The sequence below is a fragment of the Dipodomys merriami genome, unplaced genomic scaffold (genome assembly GCF_024711535.1).
Source record: "Dipodomys merriami isolate MVZ:Mamm:240054 unplaced genomic scaffold, mDipMer1.0.p SCAF_1138, whole genome shotgun sequence".
In the NCBI taxonomy this organism is placed as follows: Eukaryota; Metazoa; Chordata; class Mammalia; order Rodentia; family Heteromyidae; genus Dipodomys; species Dipodomys merriami.
In genome coordinates, this window is record NW_027202425.1 from 100,243 (window position 1) to 115,858 (window position 15,616).

General features: G+C 38.9%; 1 long non-coding RNA gene across 1 annotated transcript in view; it reads right to left on the bottom strand.

Moving 5' to 3' along the window:
• LOC138822652 (uncharacterized) overlaps positions 1–6,755 on the bottom strand; it is a 47,678-nt gene extending 40,923 nt beyond the window's left edge. The window contains exon 1 of the long non-coding RNA XR_011370602.1: positions 6,470–6,755. This is a non-coding gene — a long non-coding RNA (uncharacterized lncRNA). The remainder of the gene's footprint in view (positions 1–6,469) is intronic.
• Between the last annotated feature and the right edge of the window lie 8,861 nt (positions 6,756–15,616).

A 15,616-nucleotide genomic window follows, 5' to 3' on the forward strand; every position in this document is an offset into this window, starting at 1 on the left:
TTTGGGGAAACTTAAAGTCATATTTCACCTTTTTGTTGGTTGTGGGGCTTGAACTCTGATCCTGGGTGCTAAGCTAGAACATGACCTCCGGGTTTCTGGTGGTTAAGTGAAGGTTAGGGTCTCGTGTACTTTCCTGACCAGGCTGGCTTTGAACCACAATCCTCTGGTCTCAACCTCCTGAGTAGCTAGGATTACAGGAGTAAACCACCAGCACCTGGCTGATAGTTGCATTTATGTGCACTGAATGACACTGTGTAGAAAAAGAATGGAAATTTTAACCAAATGATATTGCAGCAATTCAGAAAAATTGAAGTAGCAATAGATATGTCCTCCTTTCCATTTTGTTACATTAATGACTGATGAGCTATGGGACCCTTACATTAGCATCCTGTGCCATCTGTATAGGTGTATTTAGTATCAGGAAATGTTCATAGAGAAATATAGAAAGAATAAGATTTTTAGAAAGCAAAGGAGATAAGGTATGAAAGAATAGCTTAGAAGGAGATACATTTATCACACAGAGATTAAGAGCTAGCCTAAGAGATTTAGAATGCTAAAGGCAATGAGGAACAGCCTAGCTAACAATTAGTTCTACAATAACCAAAAATGGTTCTCAAGAACAGTTTCTGGTATACCTTAATTACTATCATTTATTCCTTCTATCTGGAGTTATTCCTTATTTTCTTTCACAACTATTAATTAACCTCTGCATTTTTGGTGCCATAACTGTCCAAAAAGATTTCAAAGTCACACATAGCCTACCATTCCCTTTGTGATTAACAGTGACGACACAAATCCTGGAATGGTTGAATTTCCAGAATTAAACGTTACCTGACATCTAAGCACATCCCTGGCATTAATTGCTGTGACTTAATGAACAAGATTTTTTCAACACAGTATCCTCATATAAGTAAAGTACATGAATTAGGAACTGTTGTCAGGGGTCAGTATGGAAGGAGCAATTATATATTCCAAGTGTGGGTTATTTATTTTGCATTTACTAACTGAATGTTTTTGTGTTCTTTTGATTTGATTTGTTTTTGTTCTTTTTGCCAGTAGAGGGGCATAAACTCAGGGGTAGGGAATTTTCCTGAGCTTTTTTTCTCTTGCTCAATGCTAGCTCTCTATCATTTGAGGCACAGCACCACTTCCAGTGGTTTTGTGTGTGTGTATGTGTTACTAAGGAATTGAACCCAGGGTTTCATGGATGCTAGGCAAACACCGTACCATGAAGCCACATTCCCGGAGCCCTAAATAACTTTCTTAAGATGGCATTACATTTTCATTCTGTAAATACATATCATAATTTTGGCCAGGTGCTAGAAAATGATGTAGAAAGCAATGCAATACAATAAGTCTAGTAAGGCTGGATGGACAATGAATAACTGTTACCCTCTATCCAGGTAAAAGAAGGGCTTATCTCATGGAGCTGTTTCAACAAGCTGAGGAGACAGCTCCTGACCCACAGCCAACCTCCAGAATGAGAGGGCCAACCTTGGGTTCCAGCCACATGGGGATGCTGGGCCCCCTCCTCCAGCACCCATTTGACCAGTTCTTGTGAAAGAGAGAGAGAAAAAAAGTCAGAATTACAATTAAGTCTGGTGCCAGTGGCTCAGAATTCTAATCCTAACTACACAGGACGCTGAGATATGAGGATCATGGTTCATAACCAGCCCAGGCAGGAACGTCTGTGAGACTCTTATCTCCAAAGAACCACCAGAAAATCAAAAGTAGTGTTGTGGGCACAAGTGGTAGAACACTAGCCTTTTGCTGAGGCTTTTGGGAACATGGCCCATGCCTAGAGTTCTAGCCCCACGACTGACAAGAAGTGGACTTCCTACCACAAGAAGCGGACTGAATAGCACCCATTGTCCTAGGGAGCATTTTAGCAAAGTCAGGCAGAGCTTCCTCTGAAGTTGAAGTCATAAGTAGGTCACCTGGCTTCTCTCTGCCTTGGTATCTCCAGCTGCAAAACTCAACACAGTGAAGGATCCTCTTCCTCATGGGGATAGGGTAATGATGAGAGAGAGCCATGTTTTGTTTCATAATCCCACATCTGTTGCACAATTAATAACAGGCCCTGCCTGAGCCCTTTCTGGCTATCTTCCTGTCATTTCCTCACAGAATTGCCGAGAACCTTATCTGAAGACTACTCCCTCTGTTCCTAGCCATGCTCCAGAGATCCCTCTGTATAAATCCCTTGTTTCCTCACAACTGTCCTGTGAGGAGAATGAGGTCTGATTGTTACGAACCGACCCAGACCTTCACCAGTGGTTCAAGAATCGTCTGCTGTGATTTTTCTGCTTGCTCAAACTGACTTAAGAAATCATTAAACCACAGGAAAATCAAACACAAGTAGACCAGAGTCTCCAACAAGAGACAGGTTAAGAACACAAGGGAGATACAGGATCTTCCCATCCCCCACAAAAAAATCAAAGAACTCTTTTTTTGTACCTTTTACAATTTTTTTCTAAAAGTTTTTTTTTTAATTTTTAATTTTTTACTTTAATTTTTTTCTATTAATTTTTTTCTTCCTCTCATAATTTTATCACTTTTCAGAAACATTGAAGTAATACCTTGCATTCTCTCAGGCCACAAGGGAAAAAAATTAAAACTCAAAAGGAAAAGCCACCAGAGAAAATCCTGTAACACACTGGAACAACACACTGCTGAATCACGAGTGGGACATTGAAGAGATTAGAAAAGAAATTCAAATGTTGATGAAAACACAAATTACCAGCTCCTTTGGGACACAGCAAAGGCAGTACTCACAGGCAACTTTATAGCTGTGAGTTCATACATCAACGAATTGGAGAGATCTGAAACCAACCATTTAATATGACATCTGAGTCTCCTTGAAAAAGAGCAGCAAGATGATCCCCAATCCAGTAGATGGTAAGAAATAATTAAAATTAAATCATAATTAAATGAATTAGAATCCAAAAAAAATCATAGAAAGAATCAACAAAACAAAGATTTGTTACTTCCAAAAAATTAACAAAATTGAAAGACTCTTAGAAAATCTTATAAGAAAAAGAAGAGAACACACCCAAATAAATAAACTCAGAGATGAGAATGGAAACATTACCACAGAAACAACCAAGATTCTGAATATTATAAGGGAATACTTCTCAAAACTTTATGCTAATAAGTTTGAGAACTTGGCAGAAATGGACCTTTTCCTAGCAAATATTGACATGCCAAAACTAAACCAAGATGAGTTATACCATCCTAACAGGCCCATATCAAGCATTGAAATAGAAACATCAATAACACACCTTCCATCTAAGAAAAGCCCAGGACCAGGTGGCTTTACAGCATAATTCTATAAGCCCTTGAAAACACAGCTCATACCAATACTCCTCCAAATCTTCAATGAAATTGAAAGAGAAAGTTCACTACTGAACTCATTCTATGAAGCCATAATAACCCTCATGCCCAAACCATGCAGGGACACATCACAGAAAGATAACTATAGACCCATTTATTTGATGAACATTGATACAAAACTTCTCAACAAAATGTTGGCCAATCAAATTCAACAATTCATCCAAAAAATTCTACACCTTGATCAAACAGGATTCATTTCAGGGATGCAAAGCTGGGTCAATATACGCAAATCAATTAATATAATTCATCACATCAACAGGAGCAAAGATAACAACCACCTGGTTATCTCAATAGATGCAGGAAAAGCATTTGACAAGATCCAACGCCCCTTTATGATGATGGTTATGGAAAAATTAGGAATCCATGGAACTTTCCTCAATGCAATAAAGACTATATATGACAAACCTACAGCCAGCATTATACTTAATGGTGAAAAACTAAAGCCATTTCCTCTTAACTCAGGAACGAGACAAGAAGGTCCACTCTCACCACTTCTCTTCAATCTAATATTAGAATGCCTAGCTACAGGAATAAGACGAGATGCAAACATAAAGGGATCCAAATAGGGAAAGAAGAAGTGAAACTCTCCCTCTTTGCAGATGTCATGATCTTGTATTTAAAGAATCCAATATACTCCACTCCCAAATTACTCAAGCTGATTCAAAACTTTGGCAAAGTATCAGGGTATAAAATTAACCCCTCAAAATCAATGGCTTTTCTGTATACCAACAATGAGAAAAGTGTGGCTGAAATTAGGAAAGCATCTACATTCGTAATATCCCCACAAAAAATAAAATACCTGGGAATTAACTTAACCAAAGAAGTGAAGGAACTCTATGATGAAAATTTTAAAAACCTGAAAAAGGAAATCAAAAGAGATCTTAAAAAGTGGCAAAAACTCCCATGCTCATGGATTGGAAAGATAAACATCGTGAAAACTGCAATCCTTCCCAAGGCTCTCTACAAATTCAGTGCGATACCTATCAATATTCCAACCTCATTCTTCAAAGAAAGAGAAGAGGCAATCTAATAATTCATAGAGGATAATAAAAGACCCCGAATAGCAAAACGATCCTCAACAGAAAAAACTGTGCTTGAGGAATATCATACCAAATTTCAAACTCTACTACAAAGCAATTGTAATCAAAACAGCTTGGTACTGACTTAAGAACAGACCTCAGGACCAATGGAATACAATTGAAAACCCCGAAATGAACCTACAGACATATAGCCAACTACCCTTCAATAAGGGAGCTAAAATAATAGAATGGAAGAAAGACAGCCTCTTCAGTACAGGGTGCTGGAAAATTTGGTTAACTACTTATAGAAAACTAAAGTTAGATCCGAATATATCACCCTGCACCAGAATCAATTCCAAATAGATCAAAAACCTCGGAGACAAATCAGACACTCTGAAAACATTGCAGGATGGAATAGGAGAAATCCTAGGTCTCCTTGGCACAGGTTGAATTTTTTTAATAGAGACCCAGAAACACAAGAAATCAAAGAAAGGTTGGACAAATGGGATTGCACAAAGTTGCAGAGCTTCTGCATGTCAAAGGACATAGTTAGCAAGATCAATAGAAAGCCCACGGATTGGGAGAAAATCTTCACTAGCCATACTAGAGACAAGGGTCTCATATCTAAAATATACTTGGAACTCAAAAAATTAAATCCCCCAACAACAAATCCTCAAAGAAACAACTGCCCAATAAATAAGGCTAAAGCCTTAAAGAGAAACTTCTCTGAAGAGGAAAGAAGGATGGACAATAGACAAATGAAGAAATGCTCAACCTCTCTAGCCATAAAAGAAATGCAAATGAAAACAACATCGAGATACCACCTCACCCCAGTTAGAATGGCTATAATGAAGAACTCTGATAACAGATTCTGGAGGGGATGTGGACAGAAGGGAACCTTACTTCATTGTTGGTGAGAGTGTAAATTTGTTCAACCTCTTTTGAAAGCTCTATGGAGGTTCCTCAAAGCACTCAACATAGAGCTCCCCTATGATCCAGCAATCCCACTTTTGGGCACTTACCCAAATATTTACAAAGAAGACCACACTAAAGCTACCAGCACAACTATGTTTATTGCAGCCTTTTTTACCACAGCTAAGATATGGAAGCAACCCAGATGCCCTTCGGTAGATGAATGGATCAAAAAATTGGGTTATATATACAGAATGGAATTCTAAGCCTCCATCAGAATGAATGACATTGCTCTATTTGTTAGGACATGGAAAGACTTGGAAAATATTATATTAAGTGAAGTAAGCCAGAACCACAGAAAGATAGGTCCCATGGTTTCCCTTATTTGCAATAACTAGTATATATCTGAGTCAAGCATAAAAGTTCAGATAAATACATATTAGTGAAAAGAACCCTAAGATATCTATTCAATTTTTTTTCTTTCATACGATTGTTTCTAGTACATTCATAAGATTTATTTATTTGTTGCTTTTTATATCCCTCCCCCACGGTATAATCCCTGCTTTCACTGTATTTGATGTTGTTATAATTTATGGAGGGGAAGGGAAAAAACAAATCTTTGAAATAGGGATTAAAGTTGGACCCATTGCAACAATGAGACGTAGAAGTGGTATGTAGAAAATGAACTTGACAACTTTGGTAGGGGGAGGGGGAGGATCGGATAGGGGGTGGGGGAAGGATGGGATGGGAAGGGGAAACAAAGGAGGAGGCTACAATGCTTGATAAGATATGTCCTCATAACTTGCCCATGTAATTTTAACCCCTCTGGACAGTATTTTCACAATTAAAAAAAAAACTCGGCTGCTGTGGAGGAAATGTTTGAGATAATCCATCTAAATTGATGACTGTGCATGTTGCTACATGTCTACCACCCCAACTACAGATGACCAGGCCCGGTGGAGCATACCTGTCACAGATAGGAGGACATCAATCCAGCCCAGCCAGAGCATATAGAGGCTCTGTTTTAGAAATGCCCAAAACAGAAAGGTGGCTCCTCAGAGCCAGGGAGAGGAAACAAGTAGCGGGTCTTGGTGCCCTCAGAGGGGTGTCTGACCCAGTGTAGGGGTGGTTTTGGGGCAGCCACTCACATGTGCTCCTGGGGGAAGTTGCTTGAGGCTGCTCCAGGTGGGGCGAATGGGAATGGCAGTGGCATTGCAGACACATGTCCTCAGAGAACCAAGGCCTTTGACCAAGTTGGGGCTTTACACAGCCTGGCAGGGTGCCATTGCCTGGTTTGAAATTCTGAACCTTGGGAAGGCGGGGGGCGGGGGGCTGGGGACTAGGCAGGCATCTCAATTTCCTTCTCTATTCCAGTCGCCTTGAGGCTCTTCTCACCACTCAACCATCTATACCTTCCTCAACTGCTGGTAGTGTTGTAAACTAACAGAGGGAATCCTGGTGCTACCAGGCAGCATGGAATGTGGGCGTGGCCGCCATTCTTGTATCTCATTGGTCAGAAAGAACAATGAAAGAATGGGGGTGTGGCCAGAATCCTGTGATGCAAACAGCATGGGCGGAGTCAAGAAGATAGCAGCTCCCCCAGCCCTTTTCCCAGGGAACAATGTCCAATTCAGTTGGAGACAATAGGGTGACCTGCTTTAGCCGCATGGCTGCACAGATCATTGTGTATGGCTGTTTGTTCCCAGTCCCAGACCATGAACTGAGGATATGGGCACAGTCTGTGAGCTGCTTTTGCTCAAGGCTGGCCATCCACACTAGAGCCACAGGGAAGGGATTCTGGCTTTATTGGCACTGAAGTTGGACTTTCCTGCCTAGTGTGACTTCGACCATGATCCACCCATCACAGCCTTGTAAGTATCAAGGAAGACTGTTGAGGGCCACTGGTGCCTGCCTAATCATTGATCTTACTGATGTTCTTGGACAGACTGATAAGTTCCCTATCCTCCTGTTTAAGTGGCAGGAGCTATAGCCCACAGTTGGAATCCTGGTCCAGCCACCTCAAAATGGAAGGAGATCCTAAGAAACTTATTCTTGTCCATATGATTACCAATAGAATATGATGTATGTCATGATTGAAAGAGCAGTCCTTGAATGATTCTAGGATAAATTTATATAGAATTATTTTATAGGACACTGATCGATGTTAGTTAATGCTTTATGAAGCATTTAAACAATCACATTCATAAAATGGAGGCATAATGAAATACCTAAGAATTACTATACTATTACATAATATAAAGGTGACATTTTTCTGCCAGGACTGGGATTGGAACCTATGGTCTTGGTAACTCTGTTGCACTGTGTGGGAAGGGGAAGCTGGCCTCCTTGAAGTCAAGAAATACATGTCGGTTCTTTAGGCCTGAAATAGATCCCCACCACTAGAAAACATCCTATTCATGTACAATTTACATATATGATTCATATTTACATACATATGTTGACTCCATATTGCATTCAGTGCAATTATTTTATTTGTTTTATTCATGTATTGACAATTTATTTTGATTATTATGGCACATAAAACATTGATTACATAAGATATAGGTCAGCATATGTATTCCACTTCATACCCGACACTCAGGACTTTCACAGAAAAGGAAAACATGCGTCGCCATCAACTTCTTACTCCACAATTCATTTTTAGGGAATGCTGGCAACTGATCTCACAGCCACAAGCCTATTAGGCCCAATTCATGAATGGGTGAGTGTCAGCACGCCATCCTGGGGCAAATTGAGCTGAAAGGCTATAACCAGGACCTGAGATCAAGCCCCAGGTGTTAGCAAAATAAGAACAGATTGACCTGCAGATGGAAGTATTTATATGTATTTATATATATTTCTATGTATTTATATAGAGTGTTAAAGATGTCTATATATTACTCAGTTATATAGAATACATTCCTACCAATTCTTGGGTATTAATAATGCGTCCATGTCATTAATGTTATTGTTTTCATCCTTATACTATTAATGAAATCAATCAGTGTCCTGAAATTATTGCATTCCTGTAAGTAATAATATTCTTTTTATGCTTCATAAATACTAAATAAAAATCAATTAGCCTCCTGAAATGATGCTGCCTAAATTTATAGTAGCATCATTCATGATCAACTCATTGAACATTGACATTGATAACATTCCATTGTTCTTCCTATGGTTGGGAACAATTTTCTTAGTATATCCTGCCATTGGTTGGTGTTAGGAGGGGGATTCGAAATCAGGGCCTATGTTGCCAAGTGGGCCTATGGGTTCCCAGATAGTCTGGCAGCCTTCAGCAATGCAAGGTAAAGTACCCTTTGCAACAGTGTCATTCAGACCCATGAGGGTCACCTTGCAAAGGAAAGAAATATAAAAAGGCCACATTTTTCTGTGCATTGCTTTCCCTGCAAGACCTGAGGGTCTAGGATCCCAGAAGCAGCTGTAGGTCTAGTCGCTGCACCCCAGCCTAGGGTGATCCAAGTTGAGGCAGAGTTGCCACAAACTGACTTCAAGCCCATACTGAGAAAAGTAAAATAAAAAATTAACTCACTGGCTTGCAATTCGTGATGTTTAATCTTCCAAGCTTTAAATTTGAACTCAGGATCTGGGTAAATCTGCAGCAATGTGGATGAAGGAGAAGATCACTGTACTTGAATATAAGAAAGTCAGACCTGGGAAGATGGTGGAGAAGCTGGAGTCTAAACGAGCTCTCACAAAGAAAGCACTTTTAGAGTTCCAGTGAACAGTCCTAAGCCAGAGAATCACACCAATTGTGCCATCACAGGACAGAGAGTCAGGCTAGAGAGGGAAAATCCAGGCAAGGAGACAGATCTGAGCTCTTGTGAGCAGCTGCCACAGTGGCGGCAGCAGTGGCAGCTGCAACTGCAGGCGCCATACCTGAGCCACACAAAGTCCGGGACAAAGGAGCCAGATGCAGCAGGTGAGCGGATTCTACTCAAAACCAGCAAGAACCGACAAGGAGCAGATATCTTCATCCTGCAGTTCACAGACCAGAGACGACCCAGGAACCAAGACTCAGCGTGAGTAGAAGCCTGATGTCCTCACTCCTTCTCAGGGAGAAGAGGAGGGAATGCCACCCCTCCCCCCCTACTGGAGATCTCCATCTTGGATACTGACAAAGAGCTCCAACTCAAGCCTTGGAATAAAATGAATCATTTAGCAGGTCACAAGAACTTAACGGCATTGTGACCTGCCAGACTCAGCTCCACCCAGGGAAAAGTCACCCAGCTTGGGTGCCAGCCCTAGTAGTGGCATTCTTCACTGGGTAATCAGAGCCAGAGGCTGGCCCTCCCTACAGAAGCCTCGACAATCAATTGAAATTCAGTAAACAGAAACCCGAGAATGGCTCCAGGCTGGGCTTTGTGAGTCTTTCACAAACTAGCCACCAGGAAAAAGCTACTGCTTGTTGAAAGGCCTCAACTCTACCCAGAACCTAGCCTCATCACTGCATCTCCCACTTTTGTGATACTCAAAGCAGATCTGACTCCCATTGAACTAGCCTGGGAGGAGAATCACAAAATCCTGGGTAAAGCAGAGCATTTTTCTGCCTGTTAGAATAAAATGACTTAAGAAACCAACCAAGCCAAAGGACCAAAAGCAGACAAGAGACTCCAACAAGAGGCTGGTTACGGACACAAGGGAGATCCAGGATTTTTTCCCACCCCTCTGCAAAAAATCAAAGATTTTTTTTTCTTCTTCTTCTTCCTTTTTTTTTTTTTTTTTTGGTACCTTATATTAAAAAAAATTTCATTTCTAAAACTGTTTTTAATCATTAATTTTTGTCTTGATTGAAAAAAAAATGTTTTCCAGTAACTTTTTTTTCCCTCTTACAATTTTTATTTTAGGGATACATGTGTGCATTTTTCCTTCTTTTTTGATGTCTTTCTCTTTTTTACTTATCTTTTTGTTTTTTGTTTAGCTCTACTGAACTTCGGATCTTTTTTTCTTCCTTTCTTATCCTTTTCATCTTTTCCTCTCTTTCGTTCTTCTTTATGGAATGTACCTCTTGTCCTGCACATCCTCAGATAAACCTGGAGTTGAATATTAGACCCTATCCTCCATTGTGTACACATTTAATCCACAAATTTATTACTCAATTCAATACCTCTGAGACATAAATTCCTTAATAGCAGTAATACTTCTTTATACCTATATAATATTTTAAGCATTTTATTTTTAAGTTTTCACATCTCCTTTATATCCCTCCCCTTCTCTCATTATATTCACAGTCTTCTTTAAATAGATTCTTGTCGAATTCCTGCATAATATTATTAAGTTTTATTTTTCTATTTTTTCTGGTTTCTTTTCTTTTCCATTTCCCTTTCTTCATTTTTGCTCTCTCTCCACTTTCATCCTACCCAACCTATTTCCTGCTTTGAGATTAGGACTTAGTTAACACTCCCTGTGATTTCCGACATCAATCTATTCCTATTTTTTACCCACATCGCTCCCTAACCCTAATAATTTCTGGTTTTCCAAATTCTTCTTTGCGGTTCATAGCCCATTAACATATAGTTGTTTGATATTGAATAGATTTATCTGTTGAACTAGATTGTATCTGTTGAACTATTGTATCTGTAGACTATTGACTGTGCAAATTCAGAATTTGGTTGATGCTTGCCTTAAGAGAGTGTTCTAGCACAAAACTGGTGCTATTTTCATCTCAAATGGGCAGAGTAAGCCAGAAAAACACAAGAAAAATGGCAAGTCCGAGTATCTCAATTCCCAATCTTGATAATGAGGGGATAGAACAGGTAATGAATAATCAAGAGGAGAGTTCCCAAATAGCTCTACAAACACTGTTGGCAAACATGATAAATGAAAAGATTGAAAACTTACAAAGGACTCTGTATGAGCATGATAAGGAGAGAGAGGAGGCAATCCAAAAGTTTATACAGGAATATCATAAGTGTGAGGAAGCTACTCAAAAACTGATACAGGATTTGTCTGAGCAGCTTGAGAATACTCAAAGAGAAAGGGAGGAATGGCGTGAGCAGGCTGAGAACACTCAAAGAGAACTACAGGAATCCCACGAATGGGAGGAAGCTAATCAAAGAGTAATACAGGAATTGAGAGAGCAGAAAAAGAATACAAAAAGATCACTAAAGGCATTCATGGAATGCATTAACAATACACTGCTGAATCACGGGTGGGTCATGGAAGAGATTAGAAAGGAAATTCAAATGCTCATACTATTCAACAAAAATGAACACACAAATTACCAGCTCCACTGAGACATAGCAAAGGTAGTACTCAGAGTCAAGTTTATACCTCTGAGCTCCTACATCAACAAATTGGAGAGATCTGAAACCAACAATTTAATGACACATCTAAACCTCCTTGGAAAGAGCAGTTAGATAAACCCCAATCCAGTAGACAGAAAGAAATGATTAAAATTAAATCAGAATTAAATGAATTAGAATTCAAAAAAAAACTATAAAAAGAATCAACAAAACAAAGAGTTGGTTCATCGAGAAAATTAACAAAATTGACAGACCCCTACCAAATCTTATCAGAAAAAGAAGAGAACACACCCAAATTAATAAACTCAGAGATGAGAATGGAAACATCACCACGGAAACAACCAAGATTCAGAACATTATAAGGGAATACTTCTCAAAACTTTATGCTCATTAGTTTGAGAACTTGACAGAAATGGACCTTTTCCTAGCAAATATTGATATGCCAAAACTAAACCAAGATGAGTTAAACTATCTTAACAAGCCCATATCAAGCATTGAAATACAAAAAGCAATAAGAGGCCTCCCAGCTAAGAAAAGTCCAGGACCAGATGGTTTTACAGTGGAATTATACAAGGCCTACAAAGCAGAGCACACACCAATATTCCTCCAACTGTTCAATGAAATTGAAAGAGAAATTTCACTACCGAACACATTCTGTGAAGCCATCATAACCCTCATCCCAAAACCAGGCAGGGACTCATCCAAGAAAGAGAACTATAAACCCATTTCTTTGATGAACACTGATGCAAAACTTCTCAACAAAATATTGGCCAATTGACTTCAACAATTCATCCAAAAAATCATACACCACGATCAAACAGGATTCATTTCAGGGATGCAAAGCTGGTCCAATATATGCTAATCAATTAATATAATTCATCACATCAAGGGCAGCAAGAATAAGAAGCACATGGTTATCTCAATAGATGCAGAAAAAGCATTCGACAAGATCCAACACCCCTTTATGATGAAGGTTTTGGAAAAATTAGGAATCCATGGAACATTTCTCAATACAATAAAGGCCTTATATGACAAACCTACAGCCAGCATTATATTAATGGTGAAAAACTAAAGCCATTTCATCTTAACTCAGGAACAAGACATGGATGTCCACTCTCTCCACTTCTCTTCAATCTAGTATTAGAAAGCCTTGCTACAGCAATAAGACAAGATGCAAACATAAAGGGGATCCAAATAGGGAAAGAAGAAATAAAACTCTCCCTCTTTGCAGATGTCATGATCTTGTATTTAAAGAATCCAATAGACTCCACTCCCAAATTACTCAAGCTGATTCAAAACTTTGGCAAAGTAGCAGGGTATAAAATAAACCCTCAAAAATCCATGGCTTTTCTGTATGCCAACAATGAAAAAAGTGTGGCTGAAATTAGGAAAGTAACTCCATTTGTAATAGCCCCTCAAAAAATAAAATACCTCGGAATTAACTTAACCAAAGAAGTGAAGGACCTCTATGATGAAAACGTTAAAATCTTGAAAAAGGAAATCAAAACAGAACTTAGAAAATGGCAAAACCTTTCATGCTCCTGGATTGGAAAGATAAACATCGTGAAAATGGCAATACTTCCCAAGGCTATCTACAAATTCAACGTGAGACCTATCAAAATTCCACCCTCATTCTTCAACGAAATAGAAGAGGCAATCCAAGAATTCATATGGAACAATAAAAGACCCCGAATAGCAAAACGATGCTCAACAGAAAAAACTGTGCTGGAGGAATATCAATACCAAATTTCAAACTCTACTATAAAGCCATAGTAATCAAAACAGCTTGGTACTGGCATAAGAACAGACCTCAGGACCAATGGAATAGAATTGAAAACCCAGAAATGAACCTACAGACCTCTAGCCAACTAATCTTCGATAAGGGAGCTAAAATAATAGAATGGAAGAAAGACAGCCTCTTCAGTAAATGGTGCTGGAAAATTGGTTAACTACTTATAGAAAACTAAAACTAGATCCTTATATATCACCCCACACCGAAATTAACTCCAAAAGGATCAAAGACCTCGGAGTCAAAGCAGACAGTCTGAAAACTTTACAGGATGGAATAGGAGAAACCCCAGGCCTCGTTGGCTGAGGATGAAAATTTCTTAATAGAGACCCAGAAACACAAGAAATCAAAGAAAGGTTTGACAAATGGAATTGCATGATATTGCAGAACTTCTGCATGACAAAGGACATAGCTAGCAATATCAATAGAAAGCTCACAGAATGGGAAAAGATCTTCACTAGCCATACAACGAACAAGGGTCTCATATCTAAAATATACTTGGAGCTCAAAAAACTAAATCCCCCAACAACAAATCCTCAAAGAAACAACTGCCCAATAAATAAGTGGGCTAAAGACTTGAAGAGAAACTTCTTTGAAGAAGAAAGAAGGATATCCAACAGACATATGAAGAATTGCTCGACCTCGCTAGCCATAAAAGAAATGCAAATCAAAACAACCTTGAGGTACCACCTCACGCTAGCTAGAATGTCTATAATCAAGAACTCTAACAACAACAGATGCTGGAGGTGATGTGGACAGAAGAGAACCTTACTTCATTGTTGGTGGGAGTGTAAACTTGTTCAACCACTTTGTAAAGCAGTATGGAGTTTCCTGAAAAGACTTCACATCGAGCTGTCCTAATGACCCTGCAATCCCACTTTTGGGCATTTACCCAAATGTTTTCAAACAAGACCACACTAAAGCTACCAGCACAACTATGTTTATTGCAGCATTATTTACCATAGCTAAGATCTGGAACCAACCCTGATGCCCCTCAGTATATGGATGGATAAAGAAAATGTGGTATATATACACAATGGAATTCTATGCCTCCATCAGTAAGAATGACATTTCCCCACTTGTTAGGAAATGGAAAGGCTTGGAAAAAGTTATATTAAATGAAGTAAGCCAAGCCTAAAGAAACAAAGCTCCATGGTTTCCCTTATTTGCAATATCTAGTATATGTATCAGTCAAGCAGAAAAGGTCAGATAATGTGATGTTTGGAAAATGAACTCTTATATAAGTATTTAAATGTTTTTTTTTCATGCATTTGTTTCTAACTCATTTATAAGATTATTTCCTGGTAGCTTTGTATGTCCCACCCCTCAGTACAACCCCTGCTTTCACTATTTTTGATGTCGGTATAATTTGTGGAGGAGATGGGGAAAAACAAGTCGTTTAAGGATACAGGTGAACCCGATGCAGGTATAAGTACAAGTTGTCATGCCAAAAACGAACTTTACAATTTTTTTTGGGGGGGGGCGGATTGGGTGGGGTGTGAGGAGAGGTTGGGAAGGGATGTGACAGGTAAACAAAGGAGGAGGCTGCAATGCTTGATACGAAATGTACTCATTATCTTGCCCATGTATTTGTAACCCCTCTGTACAATATGTTCACAAAAAATAAATATTAAAATTAATTTTTAAAAATGTCATATGTGAAATTTAATGAGGTCAACAAAAGATTATGGGGACAAAACGGCCTTAGAATTACAATTGCAGCATAACACAAAGTTATGATGACAGGATAGGTTTGTGATATCACGGGGTGTTATGTGATATTGTGATATGTGGTTATTGTGATATTACAGTGGCAACGTGATGTAAAAAGGGATTGTAATGTCACAATGGTTATGAGTTTACTATTTCTTTATGATATCAACCTACAGGCCGCATTTTAAATAGTATGAAATCACAGAAAAGGCATTCATAATGTGTCTATGATGTCACAGGGACGATGTGAAGTTCTAAATCTATCATATCATTTTAGTTTTGTGATTCCCCAATGAGCAGATGTTGTCAAAATGACAAAGTGATGTCACAATTGTGATGAACTCACAAACTGTTTTTGATGTTAAAATGTCTTGTCTGATTCTCAATTGTCAATATTTCACAGTGGGGATTTGAGTACACAAAGGGAATGTGATGTCACAAAGCTATGTATTTTATCAAAGGATAAAGGAGGTCATAATAGATTTGAGATGACACAATGTGATCCTGGTGTCAAAGCAGCAATGTGATGA